Source organism: Alosa sapidissima, chromosome 20 (assembly GCF_018492685.1).
Source record: "Alosa sapidissima isolate fAloSap1 chromosome 20, fAloSap1.pri, whole genome shotgun sequence".
NCBI classification, from domain to species: domain Eukaryota; kingdom Metazoa; phylum Chordata; class Actinopteri; order Clupeiformes; family Clupeidae; genus Alosa; species Alosa sapidissima.
The window spans coordinates 8,858,768-8,871,991 of NC_055976.1; the positions used below are offsets into that span (position 1 = coordinate 8,858,768).

Sequence of the window (13,224 nt, forward strand, 5' to 3'; positions counted from 1 at the left end):
TCTTCATTCAAGTTTCACAGAGAATGTCTCATGGTAACATCCACACAACCTGCTGGAGAGTCAATTACAAGTGACAAATGAACACTAAGGTTAGCGAGAGCATCTACAGTGCTATCTGTATGCGCAGCTCCATTCAACTTAAAATGGCTGCCCCAGATGACTGAAAGTATTGATGTAGGCTATGTGAGTTTCTCACTCACTTACTCTCTCTCTCTCTTCTCTCTCTCTCTCTTTCTCTCTCTTTCTGTCTTTCTCCACCCATGTGTGTGTGTGTCACAGGCTAGTATTTCTGTCGTCTCATAAATCTCTTTATGACTATTCATTACCAGGCTCATATCGCAACAGCAGCAGGTAATCGATGCATAGCATTAGCCCTCTGCGGCGCGGAGCTTGTTAAGCAGCGTTCGCTGATTTAGTGAGGGGCGTTCAGGCGCAGGCGACACTAAGTCCGAGCGGCAGACCCGAAATCAAAACCCCCTGCTTTTAATTAGTGGGATTTGAGGAAATGCAGACTTGATGTCATTTGATCTATGGATGCGAGCCATTGAGTTAACCAAGATCAACAGCACCATAGGCCGATCTGCCGCGGATAAAATGAGTATCTCACGTCCACCGGCTCTCTCTTTCTCTCTCTCTCTCTCTCTCTCTCTCTCTCTCTCTCCTCTCTCTCTCTCCTCTCTCTCTCTTTCTCTCTCTCTCTCCTCTCTCTCTATCTCTCTCTCTCTCTCTCTCTCTCGCAGCCTCCGGTTCACAGTATTTTTCTGTTTCCCTGAGTCAATCTTCATTGTTCACTCTTCACTTTCTAGGGAGGTTTCAGCTCCCTTGCATTCCCTTAGTTTTGTTGTTTTGTTTCTCTCCTTGCATTTGTTGGAGTGCATTAGGGCCTAGTGTGTGTGTGTGTGTGTGTGTGTGTGTGTGTGTGTGTGTGTGTGTGTGTGCGCGTGCGTGCGTGTGTGTGACCATGGTCATCAGCATTTTAAGCGTGCAAGTCAAAGGGCAGCCCCACGGGGGTGAGAGGAGCATTTCCTGTGGGCTCCTGCGTCTCCACGGAGAGGGATGATACGGCTGGTGATCAGGGGAGCACAAGGGGCTGATGGGTAATAGGAGGCCATTAGACGCCTGGGGATGGAGGCTTTCATCTTGCCCGACCTCCCACAGGACCCTGCAAAGTGAAAAGAAGCCTTAAAGAGGGATATTATGTTGGCTTCAGCAATTCTACTCTCTCTCTCTCTCTCTCTCTCTGCTCTTTCTCTCATGTACTCATTCTTTCCTTTTCTTCACCTTTTCAATTCTACTCTCTCTCTCTCTCTCTCTCTCTGCTCTTTCTCTCATGTACTCATTCTTTCCTTTTCTTCACCTTTTGTTACTCTTACTGTCACAGTATTTTTCTCTCGCTGTTCCCTGTCAAAATTTTTCTGGTTCTTAATTTCCCCTGTTCTCTCTCCTCTATGACCTCTACACGCATAAAAACACACACACACACACACACACACTTTCTCTCTCCCTCTCTCTTTTTCTCTCTCACACACACTCACTCACTCACACTGATAAATCAGAGTCTACTCATCGTACATATTTGAATGTTGTCACGTGTGAAGCCTCTGAAACTTTAACAGCAAGTGTAATGAGAGCCATCTGTCTTGTTGTTTCTGCTTCCCCCATCAGTCGGCTGCTAATGTTAAATCACACTGTAGACTTTCTATGATTGATCCCCTCTCTCCAAAATGGACTTGCTGATTATTTATGAATGCTGTGTAGCTGCTACAAACAGACACACACATTCACATGGGCTCTGTTCTTCTCTCTTTCTCCATCTCTCTCTCTCTCTGTCTGACACACACATGCACACACGCGCACACACACACACACACACACGCTCTGACTCTGAAATCTGATCTTGCTCTCCCTCAACACTAACAATGTGATAACGGATATATTGTTGTTGGCCCTATATTGTGCTTGTAGCCTGCTCGACATCAATGAAAGCTGCGTTGCTCTATCCTACCCTGATGTGCCCTGGCTCATATTATCGCTTCCCTGTCGATCTTTTTTTAATTTGTATTTATGGTGTGGTTATGGCCTGACTTCAAAGGTCATCTATACAGACAATTGCAAACCATATACATACCCTACAGATGCACTACTACTGTTACCACCATTCTCTTGACTGGCACATGTAAACAGTTAATGGCCATATTTGCAAGAGTTTCCTTTGTTAATTCTATATATTTTTTACTTTGTAAAGAATAAGAAAAAAAATACTATCTGACCGTGAGATGTAATATAATATGCAGTAGTGTGGCTTTGTCCATTTGCATCACAGAGACTGAGTGTGTATAAATCTGTAGTCCTGATTGTAGTTATAGACCCCCTCCTTTCCCCCTCTCCCTCGCTCCTCTTTCCTGCTTTCTTGTAGTGTAGTGAGGTTTTATTTTTTATTTTCAAAATCTGTCTTTCTCTTCTACCCCCCCCCCCCCCTCCCCCTCCTCCACCTACGTCCTCTCGAGTCCAAATGGAATGTTGATGTGCTGGGCTGATGACTTTGTTCTGATTTTAACTGTAAAGAAAAACAAAAATTCCATAACAAGATATGAAAATGATGTTTGTCTGAAATAAAACTCGAGTCTGTCCTGTCCTGTTCTCATTTGTGTCCTGCGGTTTTGTTTCCTCTAATTAAATATATAGTAGGCTATATGGAAAGTCAGTGCAACTGTAACAGTAGGAGGTACAGAGCTGCGAAGTGAGTAATCTTACTTGATACCTTCAGAAACGTGCTAACCAGCAATGAAATGGCTATTACCCAGATTAGGTAGGCTAACAGTGCTCAGAGTTTGATAAGGCTACCATTAGCCAGAGAGTACCGAGTTGTGTGGTGTGTAAGCCACACTGCCCAAACAAAAGATAAAACCCATGGGGCAATTGCATTGTTGCTAGCTTAGCCATTTTTTAGAGTTTAACACAGTTTTACATTTATGAATTTAACAGACACTGTTATTAAAAGTGACTCACATATGTCTACTACATTACAAGGGATTACATTGTCCCTGGAGCGTGCAAGTGCCTTGCTCAAGGGCACAACAGCAGAAGTCAGGAATTGAACCCACCTGTGAGGCAAGAAGTCACTTGACTCCTTCCCTTCCTTGCTGTGTCATCAGCACCTCTGGTTTAATCTATTGCTGGGTTTTACCTAGATTTCAGTTAATTTATTTAAGGAAAAATTGTGGAAGTAATGTTGGTTGCCTAATTAGTCTGTGTAGGGGTTTTGATAGCATTTGGCATGAACTTACTGGCATTCATGTATCATCATGTATGATCAGGATATTACTGTTCTGGTTTCCAGACAGCTTAGCTTAGCAACGTATCTGCTGAACCCAAACTTTTTTCGCACAGCAATCACATTCATCTTAGCGTGCTAATCTCTAAAACTTCTGGTTTAAGGTTTAAGGAGAAACTTCCGGTTTAAGGAGGACTAAAGTGTAGCCCAGCTAGCCAAATGCTAACTGACAGAGTAATTACCCATAGCCTCAATGCAAGTCTGCTGTGGGACTGAGCTGTCGACACAAAGCAGATTACGCATCCATCTGTTTGTTCTAAAGCTTCAAAAAGAAGGCAGGTCACATATGAAAGCAAAACAAACAAACCTTGGAGATTCCAAGATTCCGTGTCAGTGAAGCTGGAGGTCTTCTTTAACACTGAAATTGTTAAAGATAGCATTGCTCACTGATGTTGTTTGATTTAATATCACTTAGGAAGATGTGATGAGAACATCACCATCTCTTTCCTCTCTATCACCCACATTCACTTGTGTAACAAAGTGTGGTGGATAATCAGGTAAGTTATTATAGACATCGTTCTCCATTAAACTACCATAAACATGTCATAAACTTGTTATAACAGACATCATGTTTTGTAATAAATAATTCTGAGAACAATCAGTGTCCAGTGATAAGTGTCATGGCACCTTCATTGTTCATGACAGGATGATACTATGACAACTTATGAACACATGACAATAAGCTGTATAAAATTCAGTGATACTGGTGATTCATGTATACTGGTAGTAACTAGATGTACCGCATAGCGGTACAAAATATGACCGCCGCTCAGTCCTGTACATCCGTTCCGCGAAAATAAATCACACTTCAATTTGTCTCCATATTTTACTCCATCCCCCACTCTTGAAACTTTTGTGTATGCTTGTTTGGCATGCCTGAGTGTGTGTGTGCGGCTGCACAGAAAGTGCCCTACTGGTGTTGAAAAGGTGAATAGATTGTAGAATAGCCAAAGAAGATGTAGAATTGTTATAAAACCTTTAAAATCTCTAAACAATCACAAGTAGGGCAGTTCATCACAGTTCATCCATTGCAACTGGATTGATGAAAGGTCACTTACACCTGTAGGCTACATTGTATTTGGGAAAAGCAAAAGGTATCAGCATAATGTTATTTATTTATTCATTTATTTATTTTTTATGTATTTTTAAACAAAAACATCTCTGTCAGTTCCATGCCGTTTTCAACAGCTATCAAAAACAAAGGTCATTTTTGGATGGATGGATTTTTTGTGAATGTTTCTTCTTCTACAAAAGATTTTAGTCATCTTTAGTTCATGTAATACTTTATTGTCAATGCACAAATTAAGTAACAGTAGTCTGAAACGTTATTGTTAATGCACAAATTAAGTAACAGTAGCCTAGTCTGAAACGAAATGCTGTTTTACATCTAACCAGTGGTGCAAACAACTGACATGTCCAAATGGGCCTTGATGAAATGCGTCGCTAGACTGTTCATACACATTTTAACGGGCCAAAGTTGAAGAGCTTTTGTCCGTTATTGTTAGTGCAAATATAGGCTGATTCATGTTCCCTTGCATTGTTTAACTGAGGTCCATGGCTAGTCTGGCTTTCATCAGACCAAGCTCAATCTTTTAAGAAATCAAAAAATAAATAGCGGGCAGATCAGGCTGGGTTCACCCAGCCTAGTCCATAGGCACCCGATATTGTTTAATTTTCCGATTGAGATATACACGCTCTGGCTATTCTAAATGCAAAAATAAATCAGGGAGTTATGACAAAACGGTAACTAACAAACTAGATCCTAATAGAAAGCTGTTAGCTTCCCTAAGCTACAGGTAGGATTATAAGGTAGGCCTATTTACAACATAAATTGTCAATAGGCTATGCTGGCGACACAAATAAAATCTCCTTTGGAAACCAATGGCTTACGCCTTACAGTATCAAGCGGACTTAAACTGTCATATCGTGGCGAAAAGTTGTAATAACATTCACGCAGCTCCATGAGTCAAGGAAAGCGCGAATGAAGTAGCCACTTCTAAATGGGACCCACTACACAGTAGCTTAAGGTGTTTTGCTAAAGCAGCCATAATGAAATGAAGGTGTCATTGTTTGGATACTTCACACACACGTGCTTTTTAATTTCACAGACTACAACTACCAAGCTGTAATCAAAGCACATCGATTCCCCTCTCACACCCTGCACGCACTTAAAACAAAATAAACAGGCGTCTCAGTCTCACGCATGTATAGGCAAAACTGTATCAGACCGGTGTAACGTTGGTAAATCTTCCATTGCACAGAATGATTTTGTAGCACGTGCAATAAATGACAGTCGAAAGATACAAACAGTGCTGCTATACATTTGCTTGGTATAACCGCATTTATAGTTTTCTACAAATGCAATAAATCAAATGCCTCCATCACTCAACCAACGCTAACGGTAACATTACCTAGGTCCTTATTGATATTACAAGATTAACGTACCTGCAGTAAAAACCAAGCATGTCAGATAAACATCCTCAGATTTATTTCGGCTTCAAGAAGAAATGGGAATTACACTTCATGTGAACATCGTCCTATCCTTATTAGATGTTCGCTGCGGTAAATTACAGTCCTTGTATGAAGCGTCCATTGTTTTTTCCAACCCACTTTTAACTTCCAACAAAATTACGTCTCACTGCAACGATGCGCCATCTAGTGGACAAACGACTACTTCTCGCCAATACTGAAAATGCAGCCATGATGATGATGATGAATATTTATTTTGGCTTTCTTTTAATCCTACTGATTTTCATTTTTTACCGGGGGGGGGGGGGGGGGGGGGCAAATCACAAATGAGTGATTATGAGCCAGGTTGATGTGGGCCCTTGAGACCAACATACCATAAAAGATTCACAGAGAACTGTGTCTGCCCTACCCTCCTTTCGGGGGGTCCAGTCCAGCGGGGGGGCTGCAGATGAAAACGAAAAATGACGGTTCCATGCTATCCATGTGGGGGGTACATGCCCACCAAGTTTTGTGTACCCCGGTCTTTCAGTGTCCCGGGAATCCTTGTTGGTGTACGTCACTAAATGTACACATAAATTATTTTATTGTAAGGCCCCCCATGAACGAAAGTACACAAAACTTGGCATGCATTCAGAGGGTGTCATAATGATCCTACACTTTTAATTTCGTGCAGTTTTGACCTTGTCAGCCAGAGATATTGAGATGAAAACACCTAATTTTTTGCTTTTTAATTTTTAACTAGGTGGCGCTATACATGAAATAAGTGGTAATGGGATGGGTTGACATGCCCCCTTAAGACCAACATACAAAAAAAAGGTGGACCTCCTAGGCCCTACGGTTCTCGAGATATTCACAGAAAACTGTCTCCGGCCACCTACAGGCCAGTTGGTGTATAGTAACATAAATTAATTTATTGTGTGGCCCCCCATGAACGGAATTCCACAAAACTTGGCGTGCATACAGAGGGTGTCATAATGATCCTACACTTCCAATTTCGTGCAGTTTTGACTATGTTAGGTCACAGATACCTTCCATTACACCACCTCATTTTTACTTTTTTGTGTTTAACTAGGTGGCGCTATACATGAAATGAGTGGTTATGGAATGGGTTGACATGGCCCCTTGAGATCAACATACAAAAAAAAATGGTCCTCCTAAACCCTACGGTTTTCGAGATATTCACAGAAAACTGTGTCTGCCCTACCCTCCTTTCGGGGGGTCCAATTCAGCGGGGGAGCTACAGATCAAAACGAAAAACGATGGTTCCATGCTATCCATGTGGGGTTACATGTCCACCAAGTTTCGTGTACCCCGGTCTTTCAGTGTCCCGGGAATCATTGACGGAAATTTGGGCATGCGAAAAAAAAAAAAAAAAAAAGAAAAAAAAAAAAATCTGACTAAACCTATATGACCGCCGCTTCGCTGCGCGGCGGTCATAATAACATACTCAACAAAAGAACCAATATAACAAATAAAAAATAATAATAATTAGATAAAGTCTAATGCTTGTGAGGGAACTCTGCCAGCTCAAATGTTCTCACGGTTAATTGCAATAGATGTTGTGTAATCTAGAAAGGGTGTCCAAGTTTTATGGAAGGTGTTTAGGGAACCTCTTAAGGAGAAACACATTTTCTCCAGTTTCACACTTTGTAATATCACCCGTATCCATCCATCATGAGTGGGTGGAGATACGTGCTTCCATTTTAAAAGGATAAGATGTCTTGCCAATAAAGTTGTAAAAGCCACCACACGTTGAACCAGAGCAGGTGTTTCAGGCCTGGAGGGAATTCCAAATATCGCGGTCAAGGGATTGGGATCTATAACTGAGTTAAGGGCACTCCCAAGGGTTTGGAATATCTCTGACCAAAATTCTGTTAGTCTCGGGCAAGACCAAAGCATATGCACCAGACCGGCTGTTGACCCCTTGCACCTATTACAAGCATCACTGAAATTCGTAATAACACGCAAATTCGTAATAATATAGGGCCTACTCTAAATGAAGTCTTATGGAGCAAGGTTTCAGTGATTTACCTATAACACATCTTGTGTTACCAACAAAACCTGATGGATGACTATAGATATAGTCAGAGCTAAAACTATTGTGTGAGAGTTTGTTTTGGAGTGGGCTCTGGAGCAGGTAAGTGGCCAGGTAAGTTACCTCCTTCAGCACCCCCATCAGAGTCCATGAGTGGTGCTGTTGGAACAGCTGACACCACCTGCATGAACCATGAGCGGCCATTCAGTGCAGGGCCAGCTGTGAACAGTAAAAGACGGCCTCATATAGAAGCTCGTATTGATGTTCTCCAGGGGCCATGTGTGTGTGCATGGTGCCTTTAATTTGTCTCCAGCCCTTTGCCTGAGGAGAGGTCAGCGAGTAGATTTATAGCCCTTGTTGATGTCTCTCATCACTATTGCTATTGAGCCTGGTCTCAGCCATCCATCTACATTAACGCCCTCGAACAAACAGCCGGCGACATTATCCTTTTGTCTTCGTTTAATATGCTTTATTCTGCTATCGATTTTATAAGACCTGCTTTATTCTACTTGATTCATGAGGGCCAGCGGGAGAAATCCCTTTTTTTTTCCTTGTCATTTTCCGTTGCAATTTTTTTTTCTTGTAATTTTCACTCCCGCTGTGTACTGTCTGTGTGTCAGTTCTCTCTCTCTCTCTCTCTCTCTCTCTCTCTCTCTCTCTCTCTCTCTCTCTCGTTACTTCTCATCCTCCTCTTGTCTTCTCCCTACCCACAGGGCTCTGTTTTTTCCCGCTCCATGAGCTCTCATTCCCTCAGACCTCCTGGCACTCACTCTCTAACCTCATGTCTTGTGTCCTGTCTCAGAAGGCCCACTTTATCTTTTGCTCTCCACGGCTCGCTGTTTGATTTTTCTCTGTGTCAAACGTGATGAAAAGAAGGTTGCCATGGGATTTTTTTTTTTCTTTTTTTGCCTCATCACATAAAATATGCATAAATCAGTGGCCGGAGTGCCTACAAAAGGCAGATATGACCAGTTGTTGTGTCTGTTTTGCAACGGGTCGCTTGGAGACATTATCCATCTGGTCGGATTGAAATGGTTGACTGCAACATGTCATGTTTCCTCCATGATTCTGCGGAGAAGAGACACGTCCAAGCGATCCATGGGGAGTTGCGTGGATGGATTTGGCATATGCTCACACTTGTGTTCTCCCCAGAGGGTGTACACAACAATTAGTGTCCGTCTGGAGTGAAGTGGTATTATTAGCCGATGCAACACAGCAGGGCTTCAAGGGCACAAAAACATTTTCTTTTTTTTTCAGATTATTCGAAAAACAAGCCGTATTATTAGTTGTTGGTGTTCAAGCCATCTTGTCTGTGACATACACCAACCACTCCCACACAGACATTCTCTTTCCACAGTTTTCAGTTGGAGAAAAAAAACTCTGATCTGACACACGTCCCTGAGCCCTTTTGATCATCCACATTTTTCAGACAGAGCGACAACTTTGTACTCCAAGAGGATTTTCCTGATGTGTAGGCTATACGCATGACCTCCATCGCATAAATCATTCAGACAGACAGGGACTTCCACCTCTGTTAAATAGCGCCGATTTAGTCTAATCCCGCGCGCTAATAAACTCTGAATAGGTACATACTCCGGACAGGATGGAGACTCGACCCCTTGCCTCGGAAGCTATAATTTATATTTATGACACTGCGGCTCTTAAATTCTTCATTAATCTACTTAATATTTCAGCGCAGGAGCATAAATTTTGGCCGTGACTCACTGAGGGAGAAGAGAGGATGAGAGAGAGACGAGTGGGGAGAGAGAGATGTGACAGGAATGCCACCGTGGAGATTAAGCGGAGAGGAGAATAAAAGGAAGCGGAGAGAGAGGGGAAGGGACGGATTGACCGCAGACGTTCGTCGAACTCCAAGTGCTCCAGGACTTCATGGGGGTGGGAGGAACAAAGATATATGTCGCCGTCCTGCCAACACATACAGACACGTACACACAGAGAGCTTCACACACACACACAGCATACACACACACACACACAGCAGGAACAAGAGTTTGGGGAGATTTATGTTCAGCTCAGGTTCTCTCCTGAGACAAAAAAACCTGGCAGGATTACTGTCTCCCTTAAGAGCTGATAGCAGCAACGGACTGGCTTAACAATATCACCTACTTCTGTGCTGTGGTTCATCGGGGACGGCGAAAATAGCTGCCACCTACCCCAGACAGGGGCTGCTGTTTTGGGGATAAGCGCACAAGCGTCTGGTCTCCTTCGACTGGTCCACTGGCACCTGGCACATAGCTGCAGCCTGATTAGACAGTGCAGTGAGAGAGACAGTGTGTGTGCGTATGACAGTGTGTCCCTTTTGAAATGGAATCTGGAGTCTCTGATGGAATAATTGTGGAGGTATATTTTATACCAGTAAACATAAGCCACACAAACACACACATACTTAAATGCATGCACACACATAAACACAAACCTTTTTTTCGTGATGGTCAGTGATGATGAAGGCAGAGCTGCCCTTGAAAACCTGAAAGCACAGCCTCACCACACCAGCAGTACAGCAGATGGCCACAGATGGAGAATGGAGGAGAGCGGACGTGATGGCATCTGTGTGTGTGTGTTGTATATGTGTGTGTGTGTGTGTATATGTGTGTGTGTGCATGCGTGTGTGTGTGTGTGTGTGTGTGTGTGTGTGTGTGTGTGTGTGCGTGCGTGCGTGCGTGCGTGCGTGCGTGCGTGCGTGCGCGTGCACGCGTGTGTGCGTGCGTGCGCGCGCGCGCGTGTGTGTGTGTGTACATGTTTATGGCCATGGGATGAGGTGCAGAGGGGGGAGGAGTATATGATGGCTTCTGCAATAACATCCCTGAGGTTCCCCTGCAGATGTCAGATTCTACGTTCTCTTTCTCCCTCTGCGTTCCTACAACACTCCTGCCTCTGATTTCATTCCACCACTTCCATTACACGGAACATGACAAGAAATAACCCCGTGACCACTTCCCTCTCAGACCCTTGCTTTGTTTTCCTGTTTTGTGCCGCTTCACGGGGAAGCAGCAGGCATTGACGTCTTGGACTTATTTATTGTTGTCCTAGCCTCACCTGCCTACACCTGCCTTCACCTGCCACTCTGGGTAAACATATATAGACTCTGACAGGCAGGTCTTACTCGATCGGGACCTATAAGTGTTCTCCGATGGAGAAGCTGATCAGCTTTTGTGCCGTCGGACAGGGGAACAGACACCACTCCCCCGTCAGATAAGGCCTGTTATTGCCACCAGAGGATGATGGATTGCTGTGCGTATTGGAGACAATCTTTCACAAAGACAGACTCATCACAAAAAAGTGCTGTGTCATTTCTTCTCTTTGCACAGTGCATAATGGTAGGGAAATTGACTCTTTCTCTCTATCTATCTATCTATCTATCTATCTATCTATCTATCTATCTATCTATCTATCTGTCTATCTATCTGTCTGTCTGTCTATGTGTGTGTGTGTGCGTCTGTCTAATTTGCAGTTTGTGTATTCATACGACCTTGAATGTAGTGTTTGCGCGTGTGTGTGTGTGTGTTACTGTGTGTATTTGTATATTTTGTGTGCACACCTGTGTTGCCAGAGCAGTCCCTCCGAGACAGCAGCAGGTCCTGAGGAAAAACACGGCCGCCTCTCTGTTTTCCCCCAAACCACCGATCCAGGAGTCGTTCCAGCCTCCCACCTCATCGCAGGCCCCTACACACCTGCCAAGCTGGGCTGGGCTGGCTCGCGCTGAAAGTAGAGCACCTCCAAGAGAATCAGCGAGTGGCACAGCTTTCCCCTCGCCGGTCCAGCCACGCAATCAGCAGTCCAAGCTGTGGCAGCACCAGCAGCAGCAGCAGCCAGCCTTATAGTAAACAGATCTCTGCTTTATCATGGCTCCCTTCTCCTTCAATCACAGTCTCACAATCTCATGACGGGCCAAAAAGCAACTGTTCTGCTGATTCAACTGAGAATCACTCTCTCAGCAACACTGATGTACAGACAGTTTTGTTTCACACGTCATTCTAAAACCAATCAATGTAGCTTTATAGCCTACAGTGTTTACCAACGTGTATAAGGGCCTGCTTATATCACTGGGTTCTTCATTTTTTACTGAAATGAGAGTTGAAACAACTAATTTGATACACTTGCTCCCTTCAAATGAGTATGATAACAGTGCCACCTAGTGGAGAATTCCTCTGAAGCCTTTACAATGTATCTCTATTTGTTCTCTTATTTATCAGTTGTCTAAAATGGTCAAGAACACAATTTCTCTACATAAGAGCTATGTACAGTTCTGGAATATGCAACATAAATAACAGGAAAGCAATTTCAAAAACAAGTCACTAGCAATTTCAATCAGTGGGCCTTAGTTTACACCAAATGCATTTGAAATTAGCTTGCTTTTCCATATTTTCCTCCATGGCTTGCACAACAGGGAGGCGAATACATTACTACAGAAAATATTGTAAAGATATTTGAACGCAATAAACGTTTATCGTCAAATACTGCTCATTCCCAATCTTTGTAGACAAATAGCATCCACAATGTGTAAGGATAAACAACATCTTTAATGTGGTAGGATACATTTCAATAATTTAAGCTGCTTCATTTCAAACACAAGCACATATATGGTCAAAGGACAGTCTTTGCCCAAGGCTATGTAAGATATCATGCGCTCATATTTGTGAGTTTTCAAAATAACTTATTTAGCCCAAGGCTAGCTCACTTCTACTTTAATGTTTGGAGAAATAGCTGTTGTATGCTGTAGAAGTGATGATGATTGAAATGATTCCAATTGCCCAACTGTTTGAGATATCAAATCCAATCAGATATTTCTAGACAGAGTGGGAGATTATGAGAGTCAGAAACTCTTGAAATAACATCATCCTCTTTAAAAGGTAAATTATGTTACTCTGAGGCTTACAATAAAAACAGGGACAAAGCTTGCTTAGCCATCACTGTTTGACCATTGCCTCATATCAAGCAGGTGAACAAATGGTCCGTCTGATTAACCTTGTTTGTTTCCTCTGATTTGTTGTTTTTCTATGCTTAATTTGTAATATTGAAATAAAGCACTTGCATTTACTGTCTAACTTTTAAGGTATGTATGCACCTGATAACAGCAACACCTTTGGCTCTAGCCTGGTTTCACCAGACTCATTATTTCACTTCACTTCATGAAGCAAGTCTGGGTACTCAGAAATGGGAAATGTTTCTAACCCTAGCATCACAATGAATCTTAAGAATTTAAGAATCATGCTTTTTGCTTTGTTTTCTAGGTGCTCAGGACACTCAACCAGACATAATTGGATGTGGAGGGTTTTTTTCAGCATTTTATCATCCTCATTAATTCCATCCATATCTTTCTGTCAATTTCCATATTATAGTATTTGTGTCAATGAGATGTGAAGAT

General features: G+C 42.8%; 1 protein-coding gene across 3 annotated transcripts in view; it reads left to right on the forward strand.

The window, feature by feature from the left end:
- The window catches only part of spock1 (SPARC (osteonectin), cwcv and kazal like domains proteoglycan 1), a 204,315-nt gene extending 201,682 nt beyond the window's left edge, over window positions 1-2,633 (forward strand). For all 3 annotated transcript variants that reach the window (XM_042074782.1, XM_042074783.1, XM_042074784.1), the window contains one exon: window positions 1-2,633. This exon is cut by the window's left edge. The gene's annotated coding sequence lies outside the window, so the exon portion shown is untranslated.
- The last annotated feature ends 10,591 nt before the right edge of the window (window positions 2,634-13,224 follow it).